Genomic DNA, 21,685 nt, shown 5'->3' with positions numbered 1-21,685 from the left:
ATTTGAGCATCTGAGTGGGTCCAAGCTTGGAAATTATATCCACCCATCACTATCCATCCTTCCAACAAATGTTTGTTCTAGAGCCTGTCGTAGGCCCTGGGGATGTGGCAGTTGAACAGGATGGACCAACTCATGCCCTCAGGGAGCTGACCACAAGGGTTAAGTGAATTGTTACAGGCGCACTGGATGCCCTTGGCCACTGGCTTGCTGTGTGACCTAGGCAAGTCCTTTCCCTGCTCTGTCCTAACCTGTAAGGAAGCTTCATGTTTGAGGGAAATACCTGCTGAGTGAAGGGGGGAAAGACTCTTGTTTCTCTCTGTTGGGGAGCACATGTCACTACATGGGTGATGGTCCTGTGGGATTTGATTGTAGTCCCATTGGTTTTCAGGATGTTTTAGCCCTCGCTCTGAAAGGGGGCACCCGATTTGGGGACTGGAGTTCAGGGATGCTCTGAGCAGAGCTGTAGCAACAGGATTTTAGTGGAAAACACTTCCTTGGAGAAGAAAGTGGGGTTTCTTTTAAAAATATTTATTTATTTATTTGGTTGTGCTGGGTCTTTGTTGCGGCAGGCAGGCTCCTTAGTTGCGGCACGTGGGCTCCTTAGCTGCAGCAGGTGAACTCTTAGTTGTGGCATGCGTGTGGGATCTAGTTCCCGGACCAGGGATGGAACCCGTGTCCCCTGCATTGGGAGCGTGGAGTCTTAACCACTGCGCCACCAGGGAAGTCCCAGAAAGTGGGTTTTTATTCCGTCATTGGTAGAAGAGTATAGATCAGAATAGACCTTTAAAAAAAAAAAAAAAAAGACCCAACCTGCCAGCCTCTGTCGCCGGGACTGAGCAGAATCTGTTTGTGCTTCCACTTCTCACCAATGCAAGGTGCGGGTTGTTTGCAAAGGATTGCATCCCAGGCCTGAGAAAACAGTACTAGTCGCTGCAAAATCGTCCCCCACGGGCAGCTCCGGGCGTCCCGTATGGTTTGTGTGGTCCACTCAGAGTTTTATAAAATTGAGCCAGTGTTTCTTCAATGTGGGTTTTGTTTGTTTTTTGCATCCGCCTCTGGCCACTTGGTTTCTCTGAACGGCCCTCCGTTGGTTGGGACCCGGCTGCCTCGAGGCAGGGACATGCTGCCGGTGGATCCTGGGCAGGTGGGGGCCTTCCTGCTGTGTTCCTTCAGCAGGACTGATGGTGCAGCATAGGGAAGAGGGATTCCTCCCCCTTTCAGGGGACCTGTAGTGCTTTCAAGGGGCATTTCAGGGCTGGAGCAGGAGAAATCCAGCCACCCCTGCCTGCGCACTGCTCTGTGGGGGGCTGGGGGGGGTGGCCTGGCTGCAGCACACACCTCCCAGGGCAGCCCCCTCTGCCAACCTCTGCTGGGAGTTCCGGGTGGCTGCAGGCAGAGAGGGTGATTTGCCTCCTTGAATGTAAAGCGCTCAGCCTTCTGGAGAGCGGACCAGGCAGCCGGTCTCTGCCAAAACCCGTACATCTGAGATCTGTAATTTTTTCGGTGTATTTTGTCGCCTTGGCTGAGTCGTGAGTTAAGTCCGATGGTCCGCGCCTACTCGCTAAGCCCTGTGTCCCCTCCCCTCTCCTGAGCCGTCCGGGGGCTTGTCGTTAGTTGGGAGGCTGGGGAAGCTGGAGAATTTTTCTTCCCTCTCTCAACATTTCATTACCTTTGACCCCTGCCTGCCATTCCCCCAGGCCTGGGGATTGTGGGTGTATCTTGGCTCTGCCCTGGGACGTGGCAAGAACGACAGTAGTAATTATGACATATACCAGCACTCCTCAGACTTGGAAGATGTAGGCCTCACTCGCGATCTTGTTAAAATGCCCCTTCCCCGGCAGGAGGGCTAAGGTGGAGTTGAGATTCTGCATTTCTCACCAGCTCTCAGGAGCTGCCAAGGCTGCTGGTCTGTGTGGGCGGGGCACACTCTGAGTAAAGGAGGTTAATCATAGCTTTTGCCACACTCTGTAAGCCAGGCCCTGTGCCTTGTAAGCATCATCTTCCTAATCATCACAAAAGGTACCATCGTCCCCATTTTGCATGTGAAAAGCTGAGGCCCCAGAGAGAGCAGGTAACTTGCCCGAGGTCACACAGCCGGGAGGCGGCTGAGCCAGGCCAAGCTCTCTGGGCCAGTGCCACCTTGGAAAGGCTGCTGGTGGGGAAGCCCTTTTCTGCTGAATGGTGTCCGTGGTCCAAAAGCCACAGGAGGCTTTTCAAGGCAGCCAAGTCGGATGTAAATCAAGGAGAGCCAGGGGCCAGCCAGGCCGCGCGTTGACAGCAGGGTGGCCCAAGGCAGTGTGTCAGGACCAGGCCCGCTGCGGGATTTGGTGCTGGCGTGCGGCCTGGTTGGGGGAGCAGCTGGGGGATGCCCACAGCTCCTGTACGACCGGTGTGGGGCCTGCCTGGAGCCCAGAGGCACCAAGTCACACTTACCGCCTCCCCGTTATTTAGATAACTCCCAGGATGCAGGACTGGCTGGAAGGGTCAGCAACGGGACAGGCGGAAGCTGGGACCTGGTGCTTTAGTTGTTTCAAGGCTGGCTCATCCTTGCAGTCACATGGGCGCTTTCCCTTAATTGGGGGTCTGCTCTGGGGACTGAGGGGCTGTGGTCTCCTGCCTGGCTGGGCCTTCATTTCTACACTAGGCACCTGCCCCAAGCAACTGGGAAGAGTAGAATAGATTTAGAGTCTGGGTCCTCAAAATGTGGTCACTGGGCGAGCAGTCTCAGCATCATTGGGAGTTGGTTAGAATGCAGAATCTCGGTCCCCACCCCAGCCCTGCTGACTCAGACCCTGGGGGTAGTACCCAGTCCTCTGTGTTTTAACAAACCCTCCAGGATTAACTCTGAGAAGGGCTCATTTCTCCATCTCCAGCCAGATGCCCAGGGGTAGGGGAGGATCAGTCCTAACCTTTGCAGTTGGCTAGAGTGCCAGGGCAGCAGGAGGACCGCAGATGTCATTTCATCTGTGCCTCCCTTTTCTGATGGCCTGAGTGTCAGAGAGATAAAGAGACATGCATGAACTTACACCGCAAATTCAAGGCAGATTTGGGTCTGGGTTCTTAGGGTTGCAAGTGGCAATAATCAGTTCAAACATTTACTGACTCCTTTAACGGAAAAGCCCAGAGTCGTACTTCAGGTATGGCTGGATCCAGATGCTGAGAGATGTCCCTGGGGCTCAGTTCCTTTCTCTCCCTTTCTGGCTCCATGTCCCTCCTCTGTTGGCCCCATTCTCCTTGGGGTGCCCCCAGCTGCACAGGGTGTTGCCCACCCCCCACCCCCCCCACAGCAAAGCCATCCCAGCCTAGAAAGAGCTTTCTTTTTTCCCAATATTTTCAGCACAAGTCCCTGTTGTCACTCTCAGTGTCCAGTCTTGGTCATGTGCCTGTCCTGGAGCCAATCATGACAGCCCTGATTGGCTCAGCCTGGCTCAAACACCCAACCCTGGAAATAGGAGGTGGGCTCAGCCCACCCAGAACCCCATGGGCTGGGAGTGGCATGTGGGGGTCTCCAGGGGGAATAGATGCAGGCTGTGCCGAGCAAAAAGGGTCCAGGTGCCAGCACAGTAGCTAGACATACAGGGACTTGTTGCCATTTTTATTCTCCTCTGAGTTGGACTCATGCAACTGCTAATGTCTCACCTCAGATAAAATTGTACTCTCGTTCCTCTGGTTCCTTTAACATTGTGCCTGTAATTGTGCATTGAACATACTACCTCCATTTCCCCTTTGTCCCTCTTCCCTTGGTATGGTCCTGGATAACCAGGAACACATTGCCACTTCCACCACCTGCTGCAGACATTACTAATCCACCCAGACTTCACAGAGCCGTGCGTCCACCCAGAGAATGAAGCCTCGATGGCATCCATGTCAGCCCCTCCTATGTGATTCCAGGCTCCAGGAGAGTGGCGACCTCAGCTGTCTTGTTCACTGCCGGGTTCCAGTGCCTAGAACAGTGCCTGGCATATAGTAGATGCTCAATAAATAATTGACTCAGCATTCCTACACGCAGTGCCGCAGACACAGTGGGTGCCCATGTGAGCCTGGTGAACATGGAAGTCCAAACACGGCAATGAGGTGGTCTAATCTGGGGGACAGGGGGCTCTGTAGACTGCTGGAACCCAGTTCTGAGTCTGGGGAAGAGGCTCCAAGGGCAGGGCTGCAGGTACAAAGAGGAAAGGAGTGAGCAGCCCTGGAGGCCTCTCTGCTCTTCCATCACAACCCCCTTCCTTCCCTGCTAATCTGTTTAACTGTTCATTGAAGTGTAAGATCTTCCTTGATAAGGAAGCATTTCCTGGTTTTCTGCATTTTTTATTCCAGGAAACCAGGAGAGCCTTCCAGCACAGCTCTGCTGGTGGAATGAGGCAGAGGTGATCTGCCCCCACTTGCATTGTTTCCCAAACCGAGTCCAAAAGAACGGAGGTGGTCTATTTAGAAAAAAAAAAAGGCTTCAGGGGTCAGTCACACCTGGGGAGTGCTTGGCTCAGCACAGGTCAGCAGACTTCCTTGGCACAGTGACGCTCAACCTCTAACCAGGTGATGCGTATCAGCTTCTCCATCTGGCTTTGGCGCATCGCTGTGCTCACAGGGGACGGTCACTCACAGACCCGGGCAAGTGGCTGAGCTCGTGGGGGGGCTTGGGGGAGCGCAGACTTTGGGTTTAGGGCTGGGGAGATGCTTACCTGTTCTCAGCCAGCAAGAAGAGCCTTTCCCCTCCTGAGTGCAGTCTGGGCCACCCACCCCTCCCAGCTCTGGTTCTTGCCACTGACAGTTTCAGGGATGCTGCACCCAGGCGAGGGGTGTGTGAGCGTGTGCCTGTGTGTGAACACGTGGTGTGTGTGTGTGCATGCTTGTGCGAGTGTGTGCAGGAGCACCGGGGTGCCTGGCCCCATTGGGTGTGGATGGGGCCCCTCCCAGTTGTGTGTGCTGGGTGGTCACACGGAATAGACTCTGGGTCCTGAGTACATCACACCCTGACCAGATCTCTTCTTTCCTTCTCTGCTTCCTTTCCTTGCAATAGGTCCAGAACAACAGCGCTTTGTGAGGAGCCTCCAAAACGTAAGTGGCATTTGACCTCCCCATGGTCTCGGTGTCTCGCCACGGGTGGCAGTGACCCACGGTGGGCGCTCAGGATCTCAGAGGAAGAGACAGAACCCCCGAGGCCCCAGGACCTTGTCCACAGGTCACCTCTGGGTGGCAGGTCCACGGCCTGCCTTGGCCACCTGTGCACATCGGTGGCAGGGAGGTAGCCCTGCAAATGGGCTGAGCACTGATTTCGAAGTCCTCGCCTGGACCCCAGCCTGGCTCTGCTGGTGAGGTGGTGAGGGGGCCTCATGAAGGTGAGGGGGCCTTTGTGGAGTTGAGTCTAAGGTTTGGGGTCAGAAGCGTGTGAAAGGGTGAGCTCCTTGGCTCCCAGCAGACAGGATGCTCTGGGAATCGGGCTGCTGTCGCAGCTATCTCTTTATTGAACGTTTTATTTTTTAAAAATTGAAAACCTTCAAGAAAGTTGCACGAATGTTACAATGAACTCCTGTAAGTCCTTCACTTAGGTTTTCCCATTGTTAACATTTGCCTCCTTTGCTTCCTCGCTTTAATATATGCTATAAAAACAGTCACATTGATATTCTGAATCACTGGGGAGTTTCAGGCATGATGCCCCTTTACCTCTAATCCTTCAGCATGCATTTTGTAAGAGCAAGGCCATTCATTCTCTTATATAAGTACACAATGATCAGCCCTGGAACATTTAACATTGACACAATTCTGTTATCTAATCTAAGAACTTAATGACGTTTTGCTGATTGTCTAGTATTTATAGAACCTCCCCCGCCTCCACTCCAGTTCAGGATCACAGTAGCATTTTTAAAAGGGGTTTAACGGGGCAGGAACCTGACTCAGTCACTTTTCTGCAGCTGCCTTCTACACCTTGATTTAAACATCCTCACTATAGGGGCTTTCAAAGAAGTCTTGGACTCGAGACATTCAGTAAGAAGTATACTTTACAACAGCATGCTGCGCGTACTTAACACGCGTGAAACTGAAACGAAAGTTTCACAAAATAAAACTCGTAGTCTCACCGTCTGCAGGGCTCTGTTCTGTTCTGTTCTCTTTTATAAAAATGATAACCCTCACCCTCTCAGTTGATTGCATGACCCACTAGTACACCCTGCTCTGGAATTTGAAAAACCTGGCTACCTGGGCAGACACTTCTCGGGATCACGCTCCCACGGGTCCGGGGCCGGGTTTGGTTGATTGGGGTCCCCTAGGAAGCCAGGACTGGGAGAAAAGCCTGAAGACCCTTGGCCTCTTGCTGCCGGTGGTGGACCCGATTCCACCCCAGTCATCAAGCTCCCAGCCCTGGGTCTCTGTCACCGGCAGCCACAGGCCTCCGGCACCACCCAACACCTGTTCTTCATGCTGTGACATCAGTTGCGGAGAATCAGGCTGGCATATCCCTGGTGGTCAGGAGATGCCCCGCTCCGGGTCAGCCTCCAGAGTCACCACTGTCATAAATAGCAAAAGGAATAATGGCGAACATTTACGGAACTCTTTAACAACGTTCACAATGCTGCCGAGGGTTTAATGATAGCAGCAGATTTTATCCTGCACCTGTCCTGTGATGGGCGCTGTGGTTCCACCATTTATTGAGCGCTTGCTCTGTCTCAGGCAGTGCTAGCACCTTAGTCGCCTGCAGTCCTCACAGTAGCCCTGTCAGGTGGGCGCTGTACAATGGTGGTCCCCATTGTACAGATGGGGATACTGAGGCTCAAAGGTGGTGAACTGCCTGCCCCCTCACCCCCGGGTCACACAGGATTTGAACGTGGTTGATCTGACCCTGGTGCCCACACCATCCAGCATAGCCCTCCCCTCCCCCTCCCCCAGGCTGGAGCAGACTCTGGTCCAGCCCCTTCCTGAGGCCTCTCACTGGTTAATGAGTAGCCCAGGGCAGCCAGGAAGCCAGGTGCCTGCCGCTGTGAAGCTGGAATGTGAGTTCTGCTTCCAGATAAAGAGAATCTTGTGCAAGGGGCTTGGCCTTTAGAGGCAATAAACAGAGGCCGGCCAAGGTTCCTCTCCCCAAGTCTTGCTGATCCGTCCATACTTGGTGGGAGCCCATTTTACTAGAGAGGCCGCTGAGGCTGAGAGGCCTGTCTGACGCCTCCTCCAAGCAGCCCTTTTGGTTTAGTCTTGCCAAAAGTGCTCACTGCTCCCTGACATGGCAGGCAGTGGGATTTGGAGGGAGGTGTCTTTAGAGAACAGTTGTCATCTCTGAAGTCTGAGCCCTGCTGGGTGTGCGGCCTTCAGTTCCCACCTGCGAAAGGGGATGGTGATCACTCAGGAGCCCCTGCAGAGATGACAGATGTGTGCATGTCCGTCGGGTGTTCAGCAGACCCTGGGGTATTAATGAACCAGCCAAAAATAGTATTCCTGAGCTGGGGGCAACCCGGATAGTAGAAAGTCCTTGGAGCTGGAGAGTCAGACAGCCCAGGTTCAAATCCTGGCTCCATCCCTGGCCAGCTGTATGACCTTGAGAGGGCAGTCAGAGCCTCTCGCAGCCTCCTCTTCCCCACCTGTGAAATGAAACAATAACAGCCCCGGGAGGAGCAGAAAGTGAGTATGGGATCAGGGGTAACGACCAGTCATCACGGTGGGGTTTGGAAGCGCGCGAGGGGCCTAACAAAGTCAGTGCCCCGCACCCAATAGCATTTCTTTTATTTATTTATTTTTTATAAATTTATTTATTTTATTTCTTTATTTTTGGCTGCATCGGGTCTTCGTTGCTGCGCGCGGGCTTTTTCTAATTGTGGTGAGCAGGGGCTACTCTTTGTTGCTGTGCGTGGGCTTCTCATTGCGGTGGCTTCTCTTGTTGCGGAGCACGGGCTCTAGGCGCACGAGCTTCAGTAGTTGTGGCTCGCGGGCTCAGTAGTTGTGGCACGCAGGCTCAGTAGTTGTGGCGCACCGGCTTAGTCCCTCCACGGCATGTGGGATCTTCCCGGACCAGGGATCGAACCCGTATCCCCTGCACGGGCAGGCGCGTTCTTAACCACTGCGCCACCAGGGGAGTCCCCCCAGTAGCATTTCTTACCTCATCTCCTAGGTGGGATCCCCTGAGCAACTCCCCCCCACCTGAAAATCAGGTCCACCCTCTTGGGTGCCCAGGAATTTTAGGGAGGGGGAACCTCTCTGGGCTTGTCGTGAGAATTCCCGTGCGGCCTTCTCCACCTGTGCCTCCCCCGACCTCACCGCCCTCCCTCCCCAGCTTGTAAACTCTGGCAAGGGAGGGGGTGTCAGTATGACCTCTGACCATCCACCAAAGCACTCGCTGCCTAGAAGGGCCAAGACAGTGAGAAAATGGTATTTATTGTTTGTTTACCCTGATTATAAAAGTCATACAATTTTTCAAAAATTGAGATAGGGTTGGCATACAACGCTGGTGTAAATTTAAGGTGTACAGTGTGTTGATTTGGTCCATTGCTACTGCGGTATGAGTGTCACCGTAGCATTAGTTAACACCGCCATCCAGTCACTTAATGATTTCTTCTAGTGTTGAGAAGTAATATGTTTTTCATACAGAAAATTTGGAGAGCACAGAAAAGTCAAAACAAGAAAATAAAATTCATCTCTATTCCTACCATCCAGAGATAAGCACCTAATGGTACATTTATACACGTGTGGGTAATATACCTTACTTAAAATTTTTCTTTCCAAATTGAACTCGTAGCATGGCTCTTTAGGAGCCAATTTCTCCCAGCACACCCTCCAACCTATTTCTGATAGCGTTTTGGGGTCTTGGGTCTTCCAAGTCCAGGGTTGGCAAACTTCTTAAAGGGTTGGATAGTATGTATTTTGGGCTTGTGGGCCATGGGCTCTCACCTCTGCTATTGCAGCTAGAACCCAGTCCAAGACAATAGGCAAATGATGGATGGAGCTATGGGCCAATAAAACTTTATTTACAAAAACAGTGCTGAACCTAGCCCAGGGGCCACAGTTTGCTGACCCCCTGTTCTAGTTTGTTTTGATTTGTTTGGGTAAACCATCATTTATTTAAGTAATTCCCTAGTGAGGAGAGATTGGCTGTGTGTAGTTTTTCTTTCTTGAAAACCACTCTGCTGTGAACATTTTTTTTTCTATTTTTAATTATGGTAAAATACACATAACATAAAATTTGCTGTCCTAACCATTTTTAAGTCTACAGTTTAGTCGTGTTAAATGTATTCACATTGTTGTGCAGTCAATCTCCGGAACTTTTTCATCTTGCAAAACTGTATGCAGTAAATTACATATTGGTCTGGTCAGGAAACTGGAATCGCTAGCATGAAGGGAGTGTGCATTTTTAAGATGCTGGCACTTGTTGCCAAATTATTGACCCTCCAGAAATTGCCCTAATGTCATCAGTGACAGTCCTCAGTCCTTGAGAGAGAGGTGGCACGTTCCTGGTGAATGTGCTTTCAGGGTCTTAGGGGGCAGAAGATTTAAAACAATCCATCCCAGAGGAGCTGCTCCCAGTCTGCCGGCCTTCCTTTTTTGGGAAGAACATAAAAACTCAGGAAATATAAAATGCTATGAATTCTAGGCCTCCTCCGAGGCTGATAAATACACCCTTTAGAGAGAGGAGAGGTGTGTTTAAGACCTAATCTCACCATGAGTCTGGGTGTAAATGTCTTTTGGCCTCTGCCTTGCTGTGTGACCCAGGGCATGCCACTTAACCTCTCTGGGCCCCAGGGTCTTCTGTCAAAATAGACATGTTGTAGAATCTCCCTTCTGTGGTTGCTGTGAGGATCAGGGAAGAAAAACTATGAACCTTCTCAGTAGAGTGACTAGCCCATAGCAATTACTGAAAGTGGTACTTGTCACTGTAATTGGTCTTCCTATTGCTACTATTACTGTTAATACTTTTGATACCTCTATCAGGGTAGGCTGAACATATGGACAATAATAGCGTGCACAGCTCTTTGCAATTCTCAAAAAGGTCTCCCATCTTTCATACTTGCATTATCGTATAGCGTAGTTATTACTGTCGCCACCTAACAGGTGAGAGATGTGAGGCTCAAGAAGGCAGTGGCCAGCTTGAGGTCAGCCGTGTTTCAGGACGGGACCTGGGGTGAGCCACGTCTTTGGCTTCTAGCCTTGAAGTCAAAGGTGCTGGGAGACGGGGCCTCTGGACCACCAGGCCAAGCAGGAGCCTCCTCTTCTGGCCTAACCTGTGGCGGGAAAGCTTGGGCCTCAGGTGGAGAGAAGATTCCTTGGGTGTATCTTCCTGTCTTGGCTCTTATCCCAGCGGGGGTCACACAGGGATTTCTTGAAGGAGAGAGATTATTATTCTAATGTGTGTGGTTCTTTCCCCACACCACCAAGCAATGCCCAGCACCAGCTGGGCATCCTACGACTTAAGTCAATACTGACGCTGTTGGTGAGGAGGTACTCTCAGGTTCCCCAGGTGAAGGGCTCAGTCCCACAAGACTGCCCCCACCCCCGACTTCAGCCCGAATGGCTATGAATCGGAGGGTCCCACGACCCCCTCCTCGGGTTGGATTAATTTGCTAGAGCAGCTCACAGAACTCAGAGAAACATTTTACTTACTAGATCACCGGTTTATGACAGAACGATATAACTCAGGAACCAGATGGCAGAGACACACAGGGCGAGGTGTGGGGAAAGCGAGGAGCTTTCGTGCCCTCTTCAGGCACCCCTGTCCCTGAATCTCCACGTGTTCACCAACTGGAACCTCCCCAAACCCTGTCCTTTCGGGATTTTACGGAGGCTTCGTTACCTAGGCGTGATCGATTCAACCTCCAGCCCCTCTCCCTTTCCCAGGGCTGGGGGGTAGTGGGACTGAAAGTTCCAGCCCTCAAATCACTGGTGGGTTCTCCTGGCAACCAGTCCCCTTCCTTAGCTCCCTCCTAAGTCGCCTCATTAACATAACAAAAGACACCTCGATCCCTCTCACCACTTAGGAAATTCCAAGGGTTTAGGAAGTCTGTGCTGGAAACACGGATGAAGACCAACTTTATCTTTTTTATCGTAAATCACAATATCACAGTGTTCCCCCCCCCCCCCCCCCCCCCCCGCCCAGTTTTTGAAACTGACAGGGCTTTTCAAATACCAGAGCTTCCCACAGTGGTGAAACCTGAGAGGTTTCTGAAGGATACTGCTAACTGTTAGCCTGTGCTCAGCCACCAGACTGCAAGTCCAGAAACCTGGGCTCCTAAAGCAAAGCAGGCACCTCCCAACCCCTGGGGCTGCGGTTGGCCTCTGGCCTCGGAGGGCCTGGCTCCCTGGGGCAGTTCCCTTTAGCACCTCCTTTATTTACCCATTTGCTGGGGGACCTTGGACAAGTCACTTCCCTTCTCTGGGCCCTAGGGCTTCCTCACGTGTGAAACAAGGGTCTGGAATCATCTCCCTGGGGTGGCTGCTAGCGTGACAGTGCCGAGCTTTGGCTACGAATGTCAGCTCTGCCATTTCAGAGTCAGGTGCCCTAGTGTAAAGGGTCTCCCTCCCTGAGCTGGGTGTTCTCTGTAAAAGGGGCGAAAGTGCACGTACCCCCCCGGGGTCTGTAGGTTTAGGAAAGGGGCCGCCCCCACCGCAGCCTGGCCGCTGCTGGCACACCCTCCGTGGGGCCTTACACGGGGACACCTGGCATCCCCTCATTGCTCCTCCCCCAGAGGGAATTTGGGATCGGCCCGCCCTCCTGCCCCTCATTCCCACCCTCCTCACCCCCAAGGCCCCTTCCTCACTCCTCTCCTCCTCCCCGAGCTCCTGCTCTGGGTCCATGAAGGCCCACGCCTCCCTCCCTCCCTCCTGCCACCGTGAGGGGGGACGTGGCTCTTATTTCTGTTTTGGGGGTCCCGTGCCGTGAGCTTCTGCTTGGCTTGCTGCCCCCCTAGTCTTTTCTGGGCATCCTGCCTGCCCCTGACCATCTCCCTCATGTGAGCGCATTCTCTTGTCTGTTAAGTTCCTGAGGTCCAGAGAGACGGGGTTCTGATGAGGAATCTAAGGCTGAGTCCTGATGATCGGTGGGAAGGATGCTATGATCGATTAGCAATGTCTGTTGGGGGCACGGGATAGGAGAAGGTGGCATGTGGGTGGCACACGACCCCCTTGGTAGCAGACACCTGCTTTGGAAAAAAGGAAGAGCTGAGCGGACCGTGAAAGTTCTGTGCAGCCATCAGGCAAGAGGCTTCTTCTGGGTGGGAAGAAAGAAAGGAACACGACTATGGGAGAGGGTGACCCTCAAGTCCCAAATTATTTAATTCATATTTAGGTGGAGGTTTTCAGACTAGGCACCCAGAGTATTTGATTCCTCTTATTTTCTGGGTCTCATATTCTTGCTAGATATGGGATGGCAGGGTGATAACACATCAGGACCCTCCGGATGAGGTTGCCAGATAAAATGCAGGTGCACCTGAGAGGTGCAGCGACCTGCCCAAGGTCACACAGCACCTTGACGTTGGGCATCTCTCCTCTGCTGCTTCCTGGCTGTGTGACCTCAGGTGAGTCCCATCCGCTGCCTGGGCCTCAGTTGCCGCATCTGTTAAATGGGGACCGAGATCAAGATGCCCAGCGGGTGAACTGGCACACGTAGGAGAAAGCAGCTTGGTGTACTGAAAAGTTGATGAGCTGATTTCTTATTAATGTGGCTTATGAATAATAGCTGTAATAAAGTGCTTTCAGGGAAGGGTTAGTCACACTAAACATACCAGACATTGAGTGAAGTCTCTCGCCCTAAAAGAGACAAAACTAGAAAAGCTTGGAAGGTGCCGGGTGGCTGCTTCTGGGCACTGATACCCGACACCTCGGACCCCTGGGCTAGCTGATCCCCATGTGGCCAGGCCTGAGAGCGCAACGGCTGGGCACCTGGCCTGAAGTGCTTCTGGGGAGAAGGGTCCCCCCTAACTTTATTAAATTAATTTTATTTCATATTCATAAACGTTATGATAGGTGCTGGTGATACAAATATAAGCAAGATAGTGTCAATTTTTTAGAATTTTACAGTCTAGTAGGTGAGACTGTGAACCTGTAAATTACATTAAATTTTGGTGGTTTTTTTTCCAGTTTTATTGAGAATAAATGACATACATCACTGTATGAATTTCAGATATACGGCATAATGGCTTGATTTGCATATATTGTGAAAACGATTACCACAATAGGTTCTGTTAACGTCCATCACCTTGTGTAGATACAACAGCCCCCAACTTAAGGTCATGGGGGGCAGACCTTTGTCTTCCCTTGGGCCTATCCAGTCCATTGAGAAATTCGCATGTTTTCAAACCCTTTCCAGCTCTGCTGAGTGGGGGAAAGGCCCAGGCAAGAACATTTGATGTCAGGGGAAGTTTGGGGAAAACCTGTAAGCATCTGAAAACTGAGAATTGAAAGTCTGCTCATTCAGTCATCAGGGAGTTATGGACTTGTCCTGTGGCTCAGGCCCCCGCTGGGCCCTGGGGACCCAGAGATGAGCCTCGCTCTGTCCAGCCTGGGAACTGCCTGGCCAGCAAATCGGGATGCTGCAAATCGGGCGTCCATTGGCGGGGTCTCTTGAAGATGCTTGGGCACCCAAAGTTCAAAGAACTTTCCCAGAGGCCTTGAATGGCAAAGCATGCCAGCTGGGCACAAAAGGGGAAGGGCATTACTGGTGAGGAAGCAGCCCGTGGAAGGGCCGGCAGAGCGTGAAAGCGTGGAGCGAGGACCCCGGGGCCGAAGGAGCCTGGGTGGCTGGGGTGCTGTGTTCTGGGGCAGGAGGAGGAGCCGGATGGGTGTTGGTGTAGCCTGGTGCCCCCAAGTGCCCTGCTGAGTGCTTCGTCTTGATTCACTTTGGGGAACCAGCCTGGAATCAGAGTCCTTATTTAATGCTTCCAGGTGTCCCTTAAAGGTAGTAACTGTTTAGTTGTTTTGACAACTGGCTTCTGCTCAGGAAGAAAAACAAACAAGCCCAGCCCTCACCACCCAGACTTGTAGGAGAATCACAGGCGCGGCCAGAGGTCCCAAGAGGAAACCCACTCTAATGAGATGTCTAACCTAGTTTTGCTGATTCACATGGTTTTGGGAGCACACGAAGTGCCTTGGGAGGGGATGGTGGTGCCAGCGGACTCGGCTGCTGGTTTGACACAGAACGCCGGATGGAGAAACTGTTTATTTGGTATTTTCCCTGCATGACAGATCAGCCCTGGGTGTTTGCTTCTGCCTCTCCCAGCACTTAGCTGGGTGATGCTAACAACGGGTGGAGTCCGTGTTTGTTGATTTAACTACATGAAATGCAAGGTGGCTGATCTCTCTGGTTCAGGGGCAAACTGTTTCTCCTGAGAGCAAAGCCAGGCTTGTATTGGGGCACTTCCTTGTACCTTCCCTTGTGTAATGTGAGGTGGCCCATTTTACAGATGGTGCAACTGAGGCCCCGAGGGGAAGAGACATGCCTGAGGTTACTATTTGCCGCTGATAAGTGGCAGAGTTAGGTTCCCACTAAAATCTCTTATGGTGACGCAGAACAGGCAAAAGCGGAACCAGGCAAAGGGTATTTGGGGAACAGAGTCTCGTGGGCGGGTTTGGGGGCGGGAGGCTCACTCTTGGGGAATTCAGAGAACGAAGCTGGAGAGGCCAGGAGGGTCTTTCCTCTCCACTGACATTATGGGGAGGAGGGAATTTTGTACAACTCGGCCATCTGGGGGTCAGCCGTAACTGACTGACCAAATAAATAGATGAGTCAGTTAAAAAGGACAACGGATTTCTCGACTATTTATAGTTGTGGCCTAGATCTCAGGTATCCTTGCCCCCACGGAGTAAAAGGAGACTTTTTCAGATGGCCCGGGCTCTGCACAGGGTGAATAAGCTGATTAAGTCCCAGGCTGCAGTGGATGGGACACTGTGAGGGGGGTCAGGGTGAGAAAGGTCAGAGGAGGTAGGGGCGAGGGGATGCTTCTGGGGCTGAGAGGGTGCAGACAGGCGGGTACCCCATTTCCAAAAGCGGTGCAGGCTAGCAGACCCCACACCCCTCCCTTCCTTTCATCAGTTCACTGAGATTAGCCGCATCCCTGGACATTAGCTCTGGGCAGGCTGAATTTGAAGGGTTAAAAGCTCTTGCTGGCCTAAGGGGCCAGTATTTAGCCATCCCAGCAGGTGTACATAATTAAATGGGAAGGTCCTGTAGAGCACACAGCCTCAGTGAGGTGGATTCTTTTGGTTGCTGCTGTTCTGTGGTTGAGGCCGCTGGGTCCTAGTCCATGAAGTTGTGTGTGATGTGGGCCCACTCAGGAGATTCTAATCCTAGCTGGTGAATTTGCCAAATGACACCCCTACCTCCTGCTGGCCTCAGTTTCCTCCTGTGTCAAGTGAAGAGGGGGACCTCCTGGTATCCAAGGTCATGGCCAGGAGATGCCCCAGAGCCCTGTGGTCGAGGACCCAGGACCCTCAAGTCTTGCCTCTTCCTGGCTGTGCTGGTTAAGTCGATTGATCTCTCTGAGCCACAGATGGGTAAGATCTGTCATCTCATAGGGTGGTTGGTAAGGACTGGGTAAAATAGGGAACCCAGGTGCCAGGTGGTGCCCCAGGCACACTTGGGCGCTCAGCCCAGGGACCTGGTATTCCTCTCTGGAACTGACTGTGCAGCTGGAGGATTTTTCCATACATTTAAGGCATTTCAAGTGTGCTTTTTCTTCTGTGAGACTCTCTGAAAATTCTATAAAGTCTCATTACCTTTGGACTGGTTATAGGAAAAAAGTGAGCAGCCATAATCAGTGAAAAGTGATTTAAGGAAATAAAAATATTTAGCATGTTTTTAAAAAGTTACTATTAGCTAGAATCATATCAAGTGGCCAACACAGTGCCAGGTACATAATGTCAGCCGCAATTATTATTGTTTCCAGGATGTAAGAACAGCTGGAATTAGAACAAAGGGTTGCTATGACAGTGGTAGACCAGGCTCCTCATTCGCTGCCGCCTGGGAGGAAGCCGGGACCCCTGCCCTAGAGCACCCAGACCAGGGGAGGAAGAAGACACGAGGATTACAGCTAAGGAATGAGCACCTTGTTCTGCTGGGAGATGGGCGGGGAGGGGATGGTCAGGGAAGTCTTCCTGGAGGAGGTGGCATTTGAGGATGGAGAAGAGTGGAGATGTGCATTCCAGGGCCTGGAATGGCCTGTAAAAATGCACCAAGCTGTGACAGCCTAGGGTCTTGCAGGCAATGGTATGTAGAGACGGTAAGCTCTGTGATCAAGGAACCCTCTCTCTGGTTTTAGTTCTGCTAAGGGATGTTCCTAATTGGTGGCATTTTTCTGGAGAACGAAGTCTCTGGGCACCTGGGCTGTGTTGGAAGGGGCATTGTGACCTCATGAGCAAATATTCTGAGACCCAGAGCCGAGGGGCTGGGCATCTTCTGTACTCTCTCTGGCCTCTGATGGCATCCCATTTCCCAGTGCCTGGGGTAAGTCACATTTGCTTGTCCACCCGTGTCTCTGTTTGCTCACAGAGCCTCTGTCCCCTTAGAGAACCACCCTGGGCTGTCTTCTATGATTCAAGCTTGTGAGGTCTCCAACAGCTGCAGTCGCCTAGGAGACGGTGTTCAGGGAGACTGCCCTGGAGGGGGAGCAGGAGACAAATGTGGGAGCCCTTCAGTGCTTACAAGTTCTGACCCAGTGGTCCCGCTGGGGGCCTGGTGGGAGGAAGGTATTGCTCAGAGGCATCCAGCTTGGAGCAGGCCATGGCTCCCCTGGCTGGAACTGCTCTACCAGGTCACCCACCCCAGACCACCAGTGGGACCCTCTGTTTACCCACCTCCTCAGCCCAAATCCTTGCTTGATGGAGCCTCTCAGCCCCTGAGCTGACTGCAGGTAGGTCGCCGGGTGAAGAGACACGGCATTCCCTTGGGGTCAGGGGCCTCCATGGAACTTGAGGCTCTGGATTTCCTGAGCCTTGGAAAGGGTCCTCAAATAAGTAAGGAGTCGATCTGGTCCAAGGCATCCAAACAGCAGGAGCTAGTGGGAAGGGGCACTGGCTGTGCAGAGCTCAGAGCTGAAACCTTGGAGACTGAAGCTTGTTGTACACCTGGGCCTCAGTTTCCCCACCTGTAAAATGGGCACATTAGGCCAGATGATGGTGCTGAATTTCATGAACTAGTACATGTTCAAAAATCAAATTGGGGTTGAGGAGAGGAGTGGCCCACCGTCGGACCGTACACCTGTCATTTTACCCCTTCACAGCAGTTCTATAAAAGTGACCATCTGGTCTCACTCCGATGTTGTGAAAGAAAGCCAATTTTAACCTCCCCTCCAAATAGGAAGGCTGCAGTTTCAGTAGGTGGGGGCACATGTGTCTAAGAAAGAGCCCTGGCAGCCTCCAGGCTTAGCCTGGAGGAGGTTTCATCCCAGTTGGCCCCGCCTGGTGTTGGGCAGCTCGGAGCAGAAGCTCTGAGAACCACCCCAGCCCTCGCTGTGACTCGCCTTCCTGCTGCTCGGCCCTTCCCCAAGACCAGCCTCAGTGTGAACAGACGCTCGTCCTCACGCAGGACGTGGTAATATCCCCTGTCTGTGCGCCCGCCCCGTGCAGAACGGCCTGGCCCGCCTGCATCAGCTCATGCGGTGGCCCTTCCACCCTGGGAGGTCGGCGCTGCTCTTGGCCACGACTTACAGCTCAGGAAGCAGGGTCAACTGAGCCTCCTGGCAAGCCCCCTTCCCTTTCAGGCCTCAGTCTCCTTATCTGTAAACTCTGGGCATTGGGCTCCTGGCTTGATCTGTCACTCAGTGATGGCCAGGAGAGAGGGGTCTCAGATACCCAGGGACCTCCAGCTAGGATCCTTGGGCTTTCGAGGCTGCCAGGAGTTGAGGGGTCACAGAATCTGATTTCTGCAGCTTCAGCCATCCTGGGGGACACCAGCGAGACCACCTTCCCCTCATGAAGGTTTTCTTCACTGCTGCCCAGGGTCTCTGGCTGTGACCAGGGGGATGGAGGGAGGCTGCTTGGTCGCTCTTCGATTAGCTGGTCTGTAGTTCACGCCATGGGTTGTCACGGCCACTCTGTAGCCCCATTTCCCAGCGGCAAAGCTTTTGTCCGCTCTCAAGTTCAGGTCCAGCCCCTGTAACTTCCGCCTCCCCTGCTTGACAGGTGCCACCACCCAGTGGCCCGAAGGGTACCAGCACCTTGTATGGGGAGCCGCCTGAAGTGCTCTCCAATCCCACCCCAAGACTAGGCCAGGGAGGTGAGGAAGGTTTCCATATCCAAGCTCAGATCCCCAGGGAGTACCAACCCAGGGGACCCCAGGGTCCACCAGTCCCACCCACTGTGGAAGAGGACAGGAAGTTGGAATAAGAGGGTGCAGGGGTGTTAGGGTGACGCCCCGAGTCTCATAGCTGGTTGACCCTGGTCCTGGCTCTGTGGGGTATCTGTCAGGTTCCCAGTAGGCCTGGCACACAGGAGATGCCCAGCAGGGCCTTGGCTGTGAGTCCAGGCTGCCGCTGGTCTCAGGGAGAACGTGCGTGAGTTTGCTCACCATCCTGATGCTGATAGCACACACGTCGTCCAGGTGCTGTTCTAAGCGGTCTGTACATACTCGCTTATTTAATCTCAGCAGCCCTAAGAGGCAGGTCCCCATTCACTATTACTGTCCCCATTCTACATTTGAGGAAACTGAGGCACACAGGGTTTATTGCTGACGTACATTTTCTTCTGCTGGGGAGACTGCCTTCGCTGAGGGAGAGAGGGCTGTGTGTACACGTGTGTGGGGAGGGACAGGACACTGCATCTCCAAGCTTGGGGTCTCCTGGTCGGAGGGTCTAAGCCATAGCCCAGAGAGGGCAGGCCTTGCCTTGGTCAAGCAGCTGTCACTGGCAGAGCTGACCCCACCAGGGCCTTGTGCTTGGGCGGCTGGCATTTAAGGGACAGGGGTTTCTTTTGGGAAGGCCCCCACCTGCTGCCTCCACCTTAGAAAAAAGTGACTGCCAGGGTGACAACCAGGGGATCCCCGAGTCCCAGGCGGTGTGCCGTGCGCCTCGTCCCTGTCCTTGGAGAAGCTGCCTGAGGTCTGCTCAGCTGGACTCTGCCCTTTACCAGGCTTCAAAACCAGGTCCTGGCTTCCTTTGTGTGTCCCCCTCCCAGGGTAGGGGGCTCTCTCTGATGCTTGTCCCTCCAGGATCACATATACCCACTCAACTCCCTGCCCCAGAGGCCCCAGGTAATGCACCTGCCAGCCCTCACCTTCAGTTCTCAGCCCCCTTTTCACTTTAGTAAGCGGATAACAAGGAGCGCTGGCCTTGTCCTGCGTTCAGTCCTGGCTCTGTCACTCACTCACTGGGTAACCTTGGGCCAGGTCCTGTCTCCTCACAGAGCCTCAGTTTCCTTATCTATAGAACGGGGCAAAAGCGCCCGTGCCCCGGGGTACTGCAAGGAGCAGTGGCAATGGGGAAAGTCAAGTCTGGGGTGGCCCTGGGCTCACCAGGGCTGGCAGACATGAAACCCAGCCGGCCCAGCCTCCAGCTACTCACAGTCTGGCGGAGGAGGCCACGCACGTGCACTCACACACTCACATGCTCACGTGCATTGTCATCACCAACAAGAGTCCTTTTCACTGGTTGGTTTTCTTTTGCATTTTACCAAGAGTCTCCCAGTGCATTAGCACCACTGTCCCTGGCCTCACCTGATGCTGAGGTTCGCTTGGGGGCTCTTTTAACAGCTTTGAAGATTCAGTCAGGAGAGGTGGGCGTTGGGGGAGGCGTCTGCATGTTCAGCCAGAGCCCCAGGTGATGCTGGTGTTGAGGCCCGTGTGAGGGTCTTGGGCATCTACTAGCTCTGCCCGAGAGCCCAGAGACTTCAGCCAGGGATGGCTTTATAGATTAGGAGGCCCATTTTACAGGAGAAGAAACTGAGGTTTCCCAAAAAGAACTTTGAACTTTGTCCAAAGTTGCACAGTTCTGAACAAGAGCCCAGCACCTGGGAGATGGGGGTCGGGGGGTGACACTGGACAGAGGAGGTGCGGGAAAGAGTAGGGTGGGCATGAAGGGCTTCCTGGAGGAGGCGACACTTGGGCCAGGTCTTCAAGGTGGGTGGTGGGATCCACCTAAATATAAGGGAGCCCACAAGCAAAGCACAGGGCGGAAGGGGATAATGCTGGGGAGAACGAGGAGGCCCCAGGATTCATGCAGGACAAGAGGAGAAATAAGGCGGCAGGGACTGCGGACAGGGCCAGACATGTAGAATGAGCCTTGGTTTCCAGGTGGGGAAATTGAGATGATTAGTCTCCAAACAGCTGGGATAGTTCCACTGATAGTTCTTGAGCTAAGGGCGACATGGCAGGCAGTGGGGTCTGCCAGAAACAAGCTTGGCTAAGCTGGTGGGAGCAGAGTTCAGGGCGCGCCTCTGGGGAGTTTCCAGTGGCTGGGTCGGCCTCGTCTTGTGGCGCTGCGTGAGTGGCAGGCCGTGCCAAATCCCCAACACCGTGCTCTTGGCAGGCACCACGGAGGCATAAGTGGATCGCAGGGAAAGGTTAGGGGTCATGGAGGCTGTGTGGGGCTGCCTGGGAGGTGGTCTGCACGTGTAGGAAGACCACAGTTGAGGAATGTCAGCCATCCCTGGAGCCCGCCCCGCACCCCGGGGTGGATTTTAATGCTGAGTTTTTCTTCTAGCCAAGCAGTAGCTGCTGTTAGGCACCATCTTGTAGCCCTGGAAGTCGCCGCTGCTGCTGCACCAACATTCACCAACCTGACGGAGTTAGATATGAATCCGGTCCACTCAGGTTTGGAATAAGACCTTTACTTTCCGCCTCTGGCGCCCACTGTGCTCCACTGGGTGGGGGTGTCGGGAGCATCCCCGCCCTCCATCAGCTCCTTCCAGCCTCAGTTTCCCCTCCAGCTCTGATGGTCTGTCTGTGAAAGAGGCTGATCCTCTTTGTTGATCCGCCGTGGGTCCAGGGCCTCGGTTTTTCCATCTAGAAAGTGGGCTTGCATTCACACGTGCCAAGACCTCTAAGACCCCAGCTGGAGCCTTCAACTTTTGTGCAGGATCCACTGGGATCTCCAGCACTGGGCAAACCTTTGGGGAACCAGAGAGCATTCACTTCAAACTCATTTTTGGAAGATGCTTGGGGAACACATTTAATGAAAATTGATGTCCTAAAGATTTGGGGCTCATCTCTCAATAAAAGGCAAAGCTTTGTGGAGTTTTGACCCTTTGGGGGGAACTGTGCTCAGATGCCAGGGATACATGTAACAGAGTTACATCTTTTGCTCTTTGCTCCATCACCCTCATCGAGGGGCCTCACAGCTGCGAAGTGGAAGAGACTTTCTCCGGCACTGAGTGTCCCCGGAGTCCTGAGCCCTAAATGTTCCCTCTGACAAATACTCATAGTGCCAGGTCTTGTACTGGGTGTCGGGAAGCAGGCCCGGGGACTATGGGGCAGAGGTGGAGGTGGTGTGGGCTGCGGAGCCCAGGGAAGGCACTGGGGGGTCCTCGGGGCCACCATCCTGGGGGATTGCCTGTGAGTTACTCGGGGAGCTGCTGGGCTAAGGGAACAGCAGGAGCCAAGGTGTGGAGGGAGGCATGGGAAAGCACGGGCTGTGTGGTTCAGAGGCCCCTGGGCATCTTGGGTGGGCTCTGGATGGTGGAGGATGCTTGAAACTTGACTTCCAGACAAATGGAGTAAAAGCCCAGGCAACAAGCCCCTTTGCTCTGCGGTGGGCGCAGCGGCAGCCCGTGCCAGTGGATCACCCCCTCT

General features: G+C 53.3%; 1 protein-coding gene across 3 annotated transcripts in view; it reads left to right on the top strand.

Annotated features, from left to right (window-relative positions):
- The window catches only part of SLC6A6 (solute carrier family 6 member 6), a 79,957-nt gene that overhangs the window by 7,409 nt on the left and 50,863 nt on the right, over positions 1-21,685 (top strand). For all 3 annotated transcript variants that reach the window (XM_059940458.1, XM_059940457.1, XM_059940460.1), the window contains exon 2: positions 5,018-5,055. The gene's annotated coding sequence lies outside the window, so the exon portion shown is untranslated. The remainder of the gene's footprint in view (positions 1-5,017; positions 5,056-21,685) is intronic.

The sequence above is a fragment of the Balaenoptera ricei genome, chromosome 11, assembly GCF_028023285.1.
Source record: "Balaenoptera ricei isolate mBalRic1 chromosome 11, mBalRic1.hap2, whole genome shotgun sequence".
Classification (NCBI taxonomy): domain Eukaryota; kingdom Metazoa; phylum Chordata; class Mammalia; order Artiodactyla; family Balaenopteridae; genus Balaenoptera; species Balaenoptera ricei.
Note: the sequence above shows the minus strand (reverse complement) of the source record. Positions and strands in the feature narration are given on the sequence as shown.